The 11,897-nt window shown below is 41.4% G+C and overlaps 1 protein-coding gene across 2 annotated transcripts in view; it reads right to left on the bottom strand.

Moving 5' to 3' along the window:
• Positions 1-338: 338 nt before the first annotated feature.
• RGP1 (RGP1 homolog, RAB6A GEF complex partner 1) overlaps positions 339-11,897 on the bottom strand; it is a 41,176-nt gene continuing 29,617 nt past the window's right edge. Inside the window, exons 10-11 of one of the 2 annotated variants that reach the window (XR_010382717.1) lie at positions 9,303-9,386; positions 339-9,209 (exon numbers count right to left, since the gene is read on the bottom strand). The gene's annotated coding sequence lies outside the window, so the exon portion shown is untranslated. Of the gene's footprint in view, positions 9,387-11,897 lie in introns of both variants that reach the window. The other variant, XR_010382716.1, reaches the window with a different exon arrangement.

The following is an 11,897-nucleotide window of genomic DNA, read 5'->3' as shown; positions in this document are numbered from 1 at the left end:
TCCCCAGCAGTGGAAGCCCACTGTGTTCCCCTTGGTTCCACCCCACTCCCAAGCTTCCAACCTAGAAGGCTGACCCCAGGCACCCCATTATCTGGAGTGCTGATTTGATCCTGAGGAACAGTTTGTGAGGGATGATATCATGGTTGCTGGGAGGGATTGGATAGGACCTTGGGGAGTTTTCCGCAAATTGTCATAAAGGAGATACACATAAACCCATACTCCTCCCCCTGCCGAGAGCCACAGTGTGTCTCCCCCTTCAAGCCACTTCTCCAGAAATCACAGTGCAGAGAAGCTGAGAGCTCCTTGAGTAGAGGGAGGCGATGGGTGTGCAGGGAGAGGAGGGGCTTAGTTTCTCTGAGATGAAGGCGACACCTAGTGGTTTGGGGGGAAATTAAAGACAATGCCATTTTATTCTTAGGTACGTACGTCTTTATTGAGCACTGGCTGTCTTGCACGAGCTATGGAGGTGAATACAAAAAGCTGAATGATACAGACTTACCTTTGAGGAACATACAGTTGGAATCCCTGGGGCCAAATTCAAGTCCCCAACAAAATCTCTTGCCCCCAGCCCAGTAGAAATGGAAACTTGAAGACAGCTGTCTTTAATACAAACAGATGTAACTCCAGTTCCAGCTCCTGACACTGTTAATGTAAAGAAATTTCATTCTATCTGAGCAAGGAAAGGAAGGACAGAACAGTCAAAAGGGTGATGGGACAATCTGAAAAAGACATGGCTCTAACTTCAGACCCAGTCAACCAAATAATACTTTTCAAGCAATTAGTTTAATGAAAGAAGCAAATCCAAAGGATATGATCTCTGCCAGAATCCCAGAATCTTATATTATTCACTCCTCTTTTCTAAAGATAATTGAAAACTGAGTCCCAGAAAGGGAAGTCTCATAGCTTCCTCCCCCATCCCTCTCCTCCAACCCTATATGGTTTTTTAATAGCGCAGAGAGTAGAATCCAGGTTTCCTGGTCTCTAAGGTGGGGCTCTGTGCAGATACTCTGCTAACTTATCTAACTCACTGTGTGAAGCCATGCTTAGAGGGTAATGGCCATCAAAGACCCAAATGATTCTCTTTGGAAAACCTGCAGACCCAGATGAGGATCAACACCACTGTTGCCCAGACTCCTAGATAAGTTCAAATGCATGATATGTCATTTCAAGCATCTTGCCCCTTCCCCCTTCCTTCCAACTGGCCACTAACATTAGGAAGTGGGAAAGGGAAATGAAGGATTAAAGTTAATCACTTAATGCTGTCTCTTCTTAACATCCGATGAAAGGTTTTTATTTTGTTTTTTCATTTTGGGGGACACTGAAAATATTAGATAAATGAGAACTTTGATAATCTACATATTTCAACTATCTAATTATGTTCTCACTGATAAGGACAATAAGATTTGACTGTATTTGGTGGCCCTACTGCAACTCATACAAAGCCTGGGAAACCTAAAGTTCCTGCTGGCCTGAGCAGCACCCAGCTAGGATCCAGCTTTCTCTCTGTAGGGTCACTAATGCCTCCAACTACTTTGCTGACACCATCTATAATTTCTTCTGGGACAGAGCCAGCCCTAACACCTCACATCTGATCCAGAACTAAATCGTGGAGCATCAAATTAGCTAGCTGCTAGAAACTACTGTAATTTCCAAGCTGCCCTGTTCCTTAGTGCAAAGAAATCCTGACCTCAGTCATGTGCAGGCCAAAGGAGCCTCAAGACCCTTGCTGAGTTCTGAGGTCACCATGGGGTTCGGGCTCATGCCATTCTCCATGTCAAGCCTTGATGCCCCAAGCAGACTTCTAGTTCAATCCTGAACTTGTAACTCACCTGATTTCACAGCTAATTCTGGACCCTCAGGTTTGCTCTACACCAGACCATGCCTCCTGGCCTCTAAGATTCCAGAGAAATGAAACACTTTCCAGTTTTCTCTCTGCTTGACCAAACTGTTTTGCAGAAAAAAAGGCTTTCATTTATGTGTGATTGTCTCCTATGCACAAGACAGACAGGTCCAAGAGAACTTGCCAACAAAGGGCAGAGAGCAGCCACAGAAACTAAGACTAAAAAGTCAAAAGGGGATACATTTCAAATGCAGCATTTCAAAAAGGGAGAGAAGGAGGCAGTATAAAAAGAGAAACATAGTGAAATGTATTAAAGGCAGAGAAAGACTTTACTAAAATTCCACATTATTTCTTTTAGCCCCAGTGAGGGAAAGACAGAAAATTCTGAAAACAGGTCAAACCCCCATTATTGTTCATGTGGCCCACTCTCCATCTCCCCATTTCCCTCACCCTCCATAGCTGTGCACAGTACGGTTCTAGACCTTGGGTCCAGTCCACTTCTCATAATATTCAACATCCTCAAAGAGCTACTATTATTGTTTAAAGGGTCAAGGTTTTTACCTTAAATTCATGCATCGCTTTCATTTATAAGTTAAGAAGTTTTAAATTTTAAAATGTTTTCAAATCAGATCCCAGCTTCTAACTTACCCATCTAGATATGTATTCTAAGAGTTGAACTGATACATACTGTGAGAGTCATAAATATCAGTTTTCATGGAAAATGCTTCATGGAGAACCAGTGATTCCTAAGAAGGAATTTAAGGACTGTCAAGAGAAGCAACCATGTATATTCATCTTCATAATGATTCAAGCTCCAGGTGAACCCATTTTTCACCCATTTGCTCCGTCCAAGCCTGGACTGGCACCTCTGTGAGTATCCAGAAAAGTCCCAGTGGTTTCCACTGCTTGTCTACGCTTGGCCTCTTTTCTCAGGTTGGTATACTGCTTCCCTATGTTCCTAGTCCCACCCTTCACCATTACTACCATTCCCAGTAATAACTTACCACCCTTTGGGAGCATCTGATACCATGAAGTCCCAGATATAATATCCTTGGTTATATTTCCTTCTCCACTCTATTTAAAATTCTACTCACTTCACAAAATCTCACTGAAAAAAAAGTGGCATGTGTTCCCTCACTTTTTAGGTCCTGCTCAATTTACAAATATCTCAGATAAAAAGAAGCAAAGGAAAATGATCTAGATCTAAACAAGTTTCTAGAGAATGGAAATGTATTAATCCCCATTTTAATCTTCTGTTTTACTTAGAATTTTCTAGAGAAGCCAAAGACTGGAAGAGGAGGAGAAATCTGAAGCAAAATTTGACAGAACTGTACTCTCTTTGCATGGCTGCAATATGTCATGGAAAACAATACGAGTAGCTACAGTGGCAATGTAGGATTGGTTGGCAGACAGATTGAAAGCAGGAGATAGGTTAAGAGGCTCCTGGAAAAAATCTAAGTATGAAATGTTAAGTGGCTGGTCTAAGACAGTGGCACAGTAACTGAGAGAGAGAAACAAATATGAGATAATTTGAAGGAAGAAACAACAGGATTTGGTGGTAGACAGGATCTACAGGTGAGGAGGAAAGAGTCAAAAATTCCCTAAGGCAGGGGTCACAGAGGCAAAGGCCCTCCAGGGCCATCCAGGAAATGCAAACTGAGAGGCAGCTGGATGGGGATTTGCAATCCATGAAGCCCCTGCTCCATCTAAAGGGGATACTGATGCTCTGGGATGGAGCCGAGAATTGCTAGTTCTTACAAATTTTCCTTCGGATTGTTTCAACAGCCTCTGTGACAAGTCTCTGGGCCTCGAATCTCACCTGCCTCAAATCCATCCTCCACGATGATATGTTTAGGTGCCAGAGTGATCTTTTGAAACAAAAACTTAATTGTGTCACTTCCCTGCTTGAACCTCTTAAATGGTTCCCCATGGATGCTGTGTTTTTCAAATTGTTATTTTTAGCAGCAAAACGCTCCCTTCAAACAAAAGTTTAAAGTGGAACAGAAAAGAAGCCCAGCTGTTTCAGATGAAGTAGCGGAGGTGAGCCCACAAACCCACGTCCCCTGCCCTTCGTACCTCTCAGACAGAGCTCCTGAGCCTTGAACCTCTGGGCAGCAGCCCTCGGACAGGGGGATTTTCCAAGAGCCATGTATGTACAGATGGTTTCAGGGGAATCCCTTTCTAGACCCTCGTCTTCCACATGTACTCTTTCCTAAAACTGATCTGCCCAAGAATGCGCTTGTGCTCACACAGTCCTTCCCCTACTTTAAAAAAGAAAGTCATGTCCCTTGCCCCTGCCAAACCTTACTATGATGAATTGTTCTAGAGTGTAAAACTGGGGCCCGTAACAAAGGGATCTATAAATGAAGATATTGGTCTAGGGAAACATTGAAAGATTAATCAAGGTGCCTTAAACTAATGGGACTTCCTGCCTTTCTCACCGTATACATACTTCTGTTAAGGGTAAACCTGGCATTGGAAATGGAGTGGTTAGTAGCTATGCTGGGATTCTCTACATTGGTATAGCCAAAGGAAAATACGTTTGTGATATATTTCCTTTTAAAAGTAACTGGGGTACACATTTAAGTTGAATTTCACTGTATATAAATTATACCTCAATAACATGACTTCAAACAAACAAACAAAATCTAACTGGAAAGTTTTATAGGCCACCAAAATATGGAGATACACTGAATAAAACCCATGGATAAAAAATTAAGTAACTGATTTTGGTTTTGGTGTGCTTTTATTCAATAAGACAGTTAAAAGTCTACTTTATCAAGTCATCATGAATTTTTTTTAACATTATAGTCAATCCTTAGCTTATTTCAATTTATAAAATGATTAATATTTTCTATCTCTTATTAACAATATATAAATATAAGTGTGGATAATAAATGTTAGATTTCAACGTAAAACTGTGGTGCGGTAGGTATTATTATTTCAGGGCACCCATGAGTAAAACGTTTGAGCTCTGTGGCTCGAAACAGCACTTTGAAAACCAATGGCTACACAGTGACTCTCGATGCTATCAGACCTAAGCCTCCTTTCTTCCAATAAATATTTTAAATAACAGCACCTTTACTAACCTAAAATGAAACTCATAGATAATACAAGATATCTATACACGTAATTTCAAAACATCAATAAAATGTCCTAACTCTAATAGAAAAGAGAAATAAAGAACAATAACTTACAATAAATTAATAGGTATTTCAATACATAAATGATTGTACAAGACTATGACAGAAGACTTATGGAAGTGCTCAGATGTTTGCACCAAATTATAAGGAATGAGTAAATTAGGATTTAAGAGAAGCCATTCCATTAAAAAAATACTAAATTAAATACCGTGTTAGGATAGGTAATAACAGATGAGATTTCCTTATGTATGGACACTCTATACTAATGTTTGGTGGAACATTTGAAAATCATGCAGAACTCAGGGTATTTGACATCTAAAATGTATTGCCAGTGTTGAAGTACCTTGATTAACAAGATAACATTCCTTCTTTCATAAAATACATGACCTAGTGGAATAGACAGAAAAGTAAATACTTACTTTAAAACAAGGTAGTTGTTATCACAAACCACTGTTGGCTGTGGATGTTTGGCAGATGTGAAAATGCTGGATCTCTTATGGGGCACTTGTGCGTGTTCTGTAGAAAGTCCCATGGGTCCTCCCAGCTGATTTGTGACTTAATGTAGACAATCTTACTCCAGGTCATTTCCTTTAACCCTCCTAACTCCAGCAGGCAGCCTCTGGCATAGGCTACCAGCAAGATGGCTCAAGCTCAGCTGTCTTCCTCAGTGTCCCTGTGACCACAAGAAACTCGTATATCCTTACTCAGCCAAACAGAAAGAATACAGGCTATTCCACCACTAACCCACTCTCTGTCCTTCCACTTCCAGTTGCCTTTCCTCTTCTCAGATAAATGCAGAGCTAAACAAGTCCACTGTCCAAATAGACAGTCTAAGTAGGGAAGGAGAAAGTGGTCTCTCTTTCATGTAGACTCTCTTTGATATCTTCTTGCTTGGTTTGGGAGGCAAAAGGAGGGGAAAATACTCCCTACTAAGCTCATGACTCCCTCCTTGAGTCATTTTATACCTTACATTGACTGGGAATGAGGTAGGGTGATGAGGGACGGGTGGTTAGTGGTGTGAGGTACCAGGGCCATCTACTACTTCCTTGTAAGCCTCCGAAAGGGTGAATGTCCCCAATCATTAGCAACTCTCTCCAGAATGTGTGGTACTTACTTTCTCTGTCCTCATTTTTGGACCCAAGTCACCAAATCCAGGACAATAGGAAAACTTCAACTCTGTATCTTCTACAACATGCTGAAGTGAAGGAAAGGTTGTATGAAACAAGGGGCTCAACTGCATTCCTAAATGAAGAGGCTAAGTCATCTTCTGAATGAGGGAAAGAATCAGGAGCTGAAGGTTCAGGCAGAATAAAGAAAGAAGACAGAAACAGACTGGGGATAGAACACAGGATGAAACACTTTCTCTCCCCACCCCTGCCCCCACAAAAGGCACACCACACATATACTACATACAAAATTTTGCATATAAATCAGAGACACATGGACCCAGGATCTCCTGAGACCCTCGAAGGGGGCAGGACCCGAGATTAACAAGTCATAGGCTAATAGAAAGCAAGCAGGAAGGTAAGAGTTCATTGTTGTATATGTAGGAGGAAGGAGGAGTATTCATGCAGATAAAGCAAATTCTGGAAGATCAGACATGCATATACCCAGAAACATTTCATGCCAGATGAAATGTTTAATCCAAACTATTCTAATTGTTTAACACTATTTAACCCATTTTTCAGTATCTTGCCATGATATCCACTTATATGTGGATTTTTTTTTTTCACTTAAATAGGTACTGTAGTACTACACAGTTGGTTGAATCTCCAGAAGAGAACCACATATGGAGGGTCAATTGTAAAGTTATACACAAATTTTGAACTGTCTGGAGGTTCGGCGCCCCTAACCCCCACATTGTTCAAGGGTCGACTGTACATACACACATATTTGGATGAAAATAAGGCTCTAAAAACAACAGATGTGCTATAAATGACTACAAAGACTCCATGTGAGTAGATGAGACAGTCGTTGTCCTCAAACACCTGCTAGGTCCCCGAGAGAGAAAACTGGAGCAGTAATGTGACGCTAGCCTCTCCCACCAAATGGCAGCTGAGAACACCTCCCATCAGCTACTGAGAGTAACTAAACTGTCTAGCAAAAAGGGCAGGGAAGGTTGCCCACCATCTGTGCAAAGGTTTTCAAATGTTTCATCTCACTAAAAATTCCGAGGGGAGCCGGTCAGTGATACACGACTAAAAGAGAGCTGAGAAACCGTTAAATTGGGTTCAATGTAAACAATATTTATGAGAGGCTTTTAAAGGACACAAAAATAAAAGTCAGAACATAGTTCCCTGCCTCACCCACCCTTAAGAAGTGGACTAACTAGAAAGAGACAAAAGCCAGCTTACGCAGCAGAGCGATCACGTGCTCCCTCCCCTCCCACTGGCCCTACCCACCCGTCAGTCCGCGACCTTGTTCTTATCAGATCCGCTCCTCTTCCTCTCCAGTGAGGCTGACACTCACAGACCGCGCCCTGGGCCCCCTGAGTCCCTGCTGAATTCAGTCAACGAGAGGCACCGACGAAGAATGGAAGTCAGAGGGACGCCGGAGCCAGAGGACCTCCTTGTGTCCCTCCGCCTAGGCCAGCATCTCCGATAGAAATCGCGTGTCCCCTGTGACTGCAGCTGCCCTCGGGCTGGCGCTCCAAAGTTCCAGCTTCTAACTTACCTTTGTTCCTTCAGCTGTTGCTGATCTCTGGATTGCCTCGCCTTCCCTTGAGTGGCTTCCCAGCTCTTCCTTCACTTTTATAGCTAATTCTCTGGATGAAATTCCCTCTAATTTAAATACTTAGAGTGATTTCTGTTTTCCTGGCCGGAAACGTGGCAGTGAAACCAAAAATGAATTGACCGCTACCGAGAACAAAGACCCTGATTCCAAAATTTCTAATTCAGAGTTCACTGCTATTGGTGTGAATACAGACTGAGTTATACGGAGGAATGAAGAGACAGAAGTGGTTTTCCTCTTTCCCCCAAAGAACACAGGAGAGGAGAGAAAAAGAGTTTGGGGGAAAGAGAGAGAAAGGAGCATTATGGACTTCCTACTTCCCCATCCTCAGGATAACTTGGGGAAGGGCAAGGACATGTACTGCTAGCAGGAGCACAATCTGTTACAGCTTTAGAGAGCAACCTGGCAATTTCCACCAAAGCCTTTAAAGTGTTTTTACCATTAACCCATCAATTCCACTTCAAGAATTTAGATGAAGAAAACAATCATAGATTTCGCTTCAAAGATACTTAACATAGCACTGTTTATAATATTGAAAAATTAGGGAAGATCTAAGTTTCTAGTAATAGGACATTGTATAATTAAATTAGGTTACACTCATATATTAAAATCCAAGCAGCCCACTAAACATTGTTTCAAGAGATGTACGGTATCAAAGATTGTTCACCATACATTATTAAATGGAAACAAAATTGAAAAATGTATGGAATAAGTCCAGTTTTATTAAACACACATACACACACACACAGACACACATAGTAGAAATCTGGAATGGTAGAAATCAAAATATTGAGGATGGCTATCTTTTGGGGCTAAGATGAGTTATAATTTTATGTATAAATGTATTTTTAATGATTATGTACTATTTTATAGTAAGAAAAAAACTACATAAGGGTTTAAAAAAAAAAGGCATCACAGGAATGAAAGGATACCAAAATATGTTTTTTAAATGTCACTGAAATAGGTCTGTGGTTTCCATTTAATAAATATACCAGTCAAAACTGATAGAGATTTTATGTATAAATTACTGGTATATTCGTTTATAAAGACAAATTACTTTGAAACAATTTGTACCTCTTTTATACAACTCCACCACAGTTAGGATTCAGCACAATAAATACTTGTTGAATAGAATTGAATAATCTAGTGTAAAATTTTTATAAATGATGGAGATGAGGAAGTTCCTACTTTACAGATGACAGCAAGTCCCTCCCTTATTCTTCAAACACACTATTGGCCATCACCTTCTTCTTACCATGGCTTCAACCACAGCTCATTCTCCTAGTCATCCTTCCATCTCAGCGTCTGCTCATTGCTCAGTGTGGTGCAGATCCTCTTCCTCCTCTGAAATGTAGCCTTCCCCTCTCCCACGCTCTGGTCCTCAGCTTTCTGCATCCTTCTTCCTATACTCATTTCCTCAGTGAGTTCATCCACAATCATGGCATCATCTATCACCTCAGTGGAAATAATTTCAGGTGGAACATCACCTTGTTTCCCTGGGTGTGGACAAGTGTGCTGCAATTGCTACATAAATAAGGCATTTTGATATTGCACAACAGTAATGATTAGAATTTTACAGTACAACTCACCAAGGAAAAGACTGCGTGGAGGATATGAGGAAGAGTTGTTGGCATCAGTGGCAGTGAACTCCCTCCCCCTTCACATAAAGTAAACTAAATAAAAATAAATAGAAAAAGTCAGCAAAGCATGCATTTAAAATTCACTGGTTAATGGTATCATACTTTGGGGAAGGAAGAAACTAAGTAAATGAAATAACTAGTCAACAAAAGGTTTTTTTAAAGGCCAGAGATTCTACATTTGTTAAACTAACTTCTACGAACAAAGTATGTATTTTTATTAATCATATCTTTGTGTTTATTTTTCTGGTGGTCAGTCCTGGTCAGCTAATCACATAACTCACACTCAACTTCAAGACAAATCTTCTGACTCCCTCCCCTCCCAATCAGATTTCTGCCCTTAAGCTTCTATATAGAAATTGCAAACCACCACTGGACTTGCAACTTCATTATTTAGACCCAGGGTATGTTAATCATAGGTCCCAAAATAAGCTAAGGGCTACAAGCCTCCCTCAGACCCAATACATGGAACATAGAGTTGACTTTTGGAATAGGAAGATGGCAATTTGGGGCTAATTTCTGACTAATCCTGGCAGGAAAGAAAGCATGTGGTAGAAACCTCCACAGAATATTACTCAGTAGGAAAAGTCATCAAAAGCCCTAAGACCATGAGTGAGACTAGGCCCAGATACTAGACTAGGATAATAGCTCTAAAAGCCAAGCGTCCCTGAAAGGTAGAACCAGCCTTAACATCTAGCTAATGAATATGCTTCTGACAAGCAAAACAGAAGAGAAGGAGATGATTGAAGAGAACAGAAATTCCAAGGCTAAGAGCCATGAACACCTCTAGAGGGGGCAGAGGAAGCATCTATACTTATCTAGGCCTATAAAACTGGGCTGTGCTCTGTGGTGACTGCTTATTGGTGCATAAGGAGGCAGCTTCTGGGCCAGCCAAGCAGAAGGGTTATTAGAAGTATGTATATGTGGAAGTCACTCCTCAGAAAGGGGGAGCTAGCCAAGCTAAATCAGAGGTCAAGAACCAAGGGGAACTAACTGGGCTTCCGAATCAGAGTGGCAAAGGCAGGGGAAAAAAGAGATGAGGATATGCTTCTAGGGAGTGATAAGAATACAACAAAATCTGTGGGATGGTTCATGTCCATAGACGGGGATTCACTCTGATCCTACTGAATCTCGCTAGGTTAAAGGCAGAGCCTTGAACATAATACATCCATGGGGAACCATTTCCTTCCTCTGAGCCCCTGTTACCTCCTGGAGTCCAGGCTTCTTCAGATTTGAAGGCAGAAGGCTGCCGTGTTACTAGAGAGATACTCAAGGCAGGCTGGGAGTTCCAGGTTTGCTCCTCTGGTCCTCTGAAGGCCACCCACCCCATCAAACATTATAGGTAACTTCAGCACCATCAGGAGTCCAGCCAAATGCTCTGGTACATCTCCACAGCAAACTGTAGTGATACACCTTCTGTGTTCCCTCCAACCACCTGGCAGTTCTCTATCAGTCCTTCCCGTTCTACCTGTCCATTGGGGTGACTGGTGCTTCTTGAGGCTCTACTCCAGATTATCTCTGCTCAACTCTCTGTCTACAATTCTATCTATAACCATGATTCCAATAACCGCTTCTATATGCCAAGAATGAATTACCAGTCCAGCTGGTAATTCAGCTCTAAATTAATATATCCAATTGCCTACTGGATGTCTTCACTTGATAGACTTGTAAGCACTTCAAACTCCAATGTCCAAAACCTGGCATGTGATTTTCCCTGAAAATAGCTTCCCACCCTAATATTCTCTTACTCAGTAAATGACACCACCATCCACCCACATGTTCAAACCAAAAACTTGAGTCATCCTTGAATTCTCCATCTCCCTTACTCTCCACATCCATGTCTTGCTGGATATTCTTCCAAAATATGCCATCCACTTCTCCACTACCTCTGCCCTATGTAGTCCAAACCACCATCATCTTTCACCTGGACTAATGTAAACAGTCCCTTAACTTGTCTCCCAGCATCATGTGTTTACCCTCCCCATCTACTGCCTATAATAAACAGCCAAAATGCAGTGCTGGCAAAGTCATTCCTCTGAGTAAAACACTTGAATGGCCTTCCCTTGGTAGGGATGAACTATGAACACCTTATCATGGATTTCAAAGTGCTCCATGATCTGGCCCCTGCCTACCTCTTCAGCCTCGTCTCACATCACATCCCTCCGGTCCCTCTCTAGGCTCCAGATACACTGAACTTCTTTCATTCCTTTTATATCTATCACCCTTGCAATACTGTTCCCTCTGCCTGAAGCATTCTTCCCATCTTTCACCTGATCACCTCAAAATCATTCTTAAGGTAAGTGTTAACATCACTACTTTTATAGACAAGGTCCCCCCCAATACACATTGTATTCCAATAATACTCTCTATTTTCTCGGTACTATTTTTCAAATTTAATATTGCTCAAACGTCATTATATTTATTTGTGTTTATTCCCTCATCCCAACAAAATGCTGTATTCTCAGTGCCTACGACAGTATATGGCATAACAGACTCAATTAATATGAGAATAAATAAGAAAAATGAGTAAATGACAAAATCCAAGTC

The sequence above is a fragment of the Camelus dromedarius genome, chromosome 10 (genome assembly GCF_036321535.1).
Source record: "Camelus dromedarius isolate mCamDro1 chromosome 10, mCamDro1.pat, whole genome shotgun sequence".
NCBI lineage: Eukaryota > Metazoa > Chordata > Mammalia > Artiodactyla > Camelidae > Camelus > Camelus dromedarius.
This window is presented reverse-complemented; position numbering and strand designations above follow the sequence as displayed.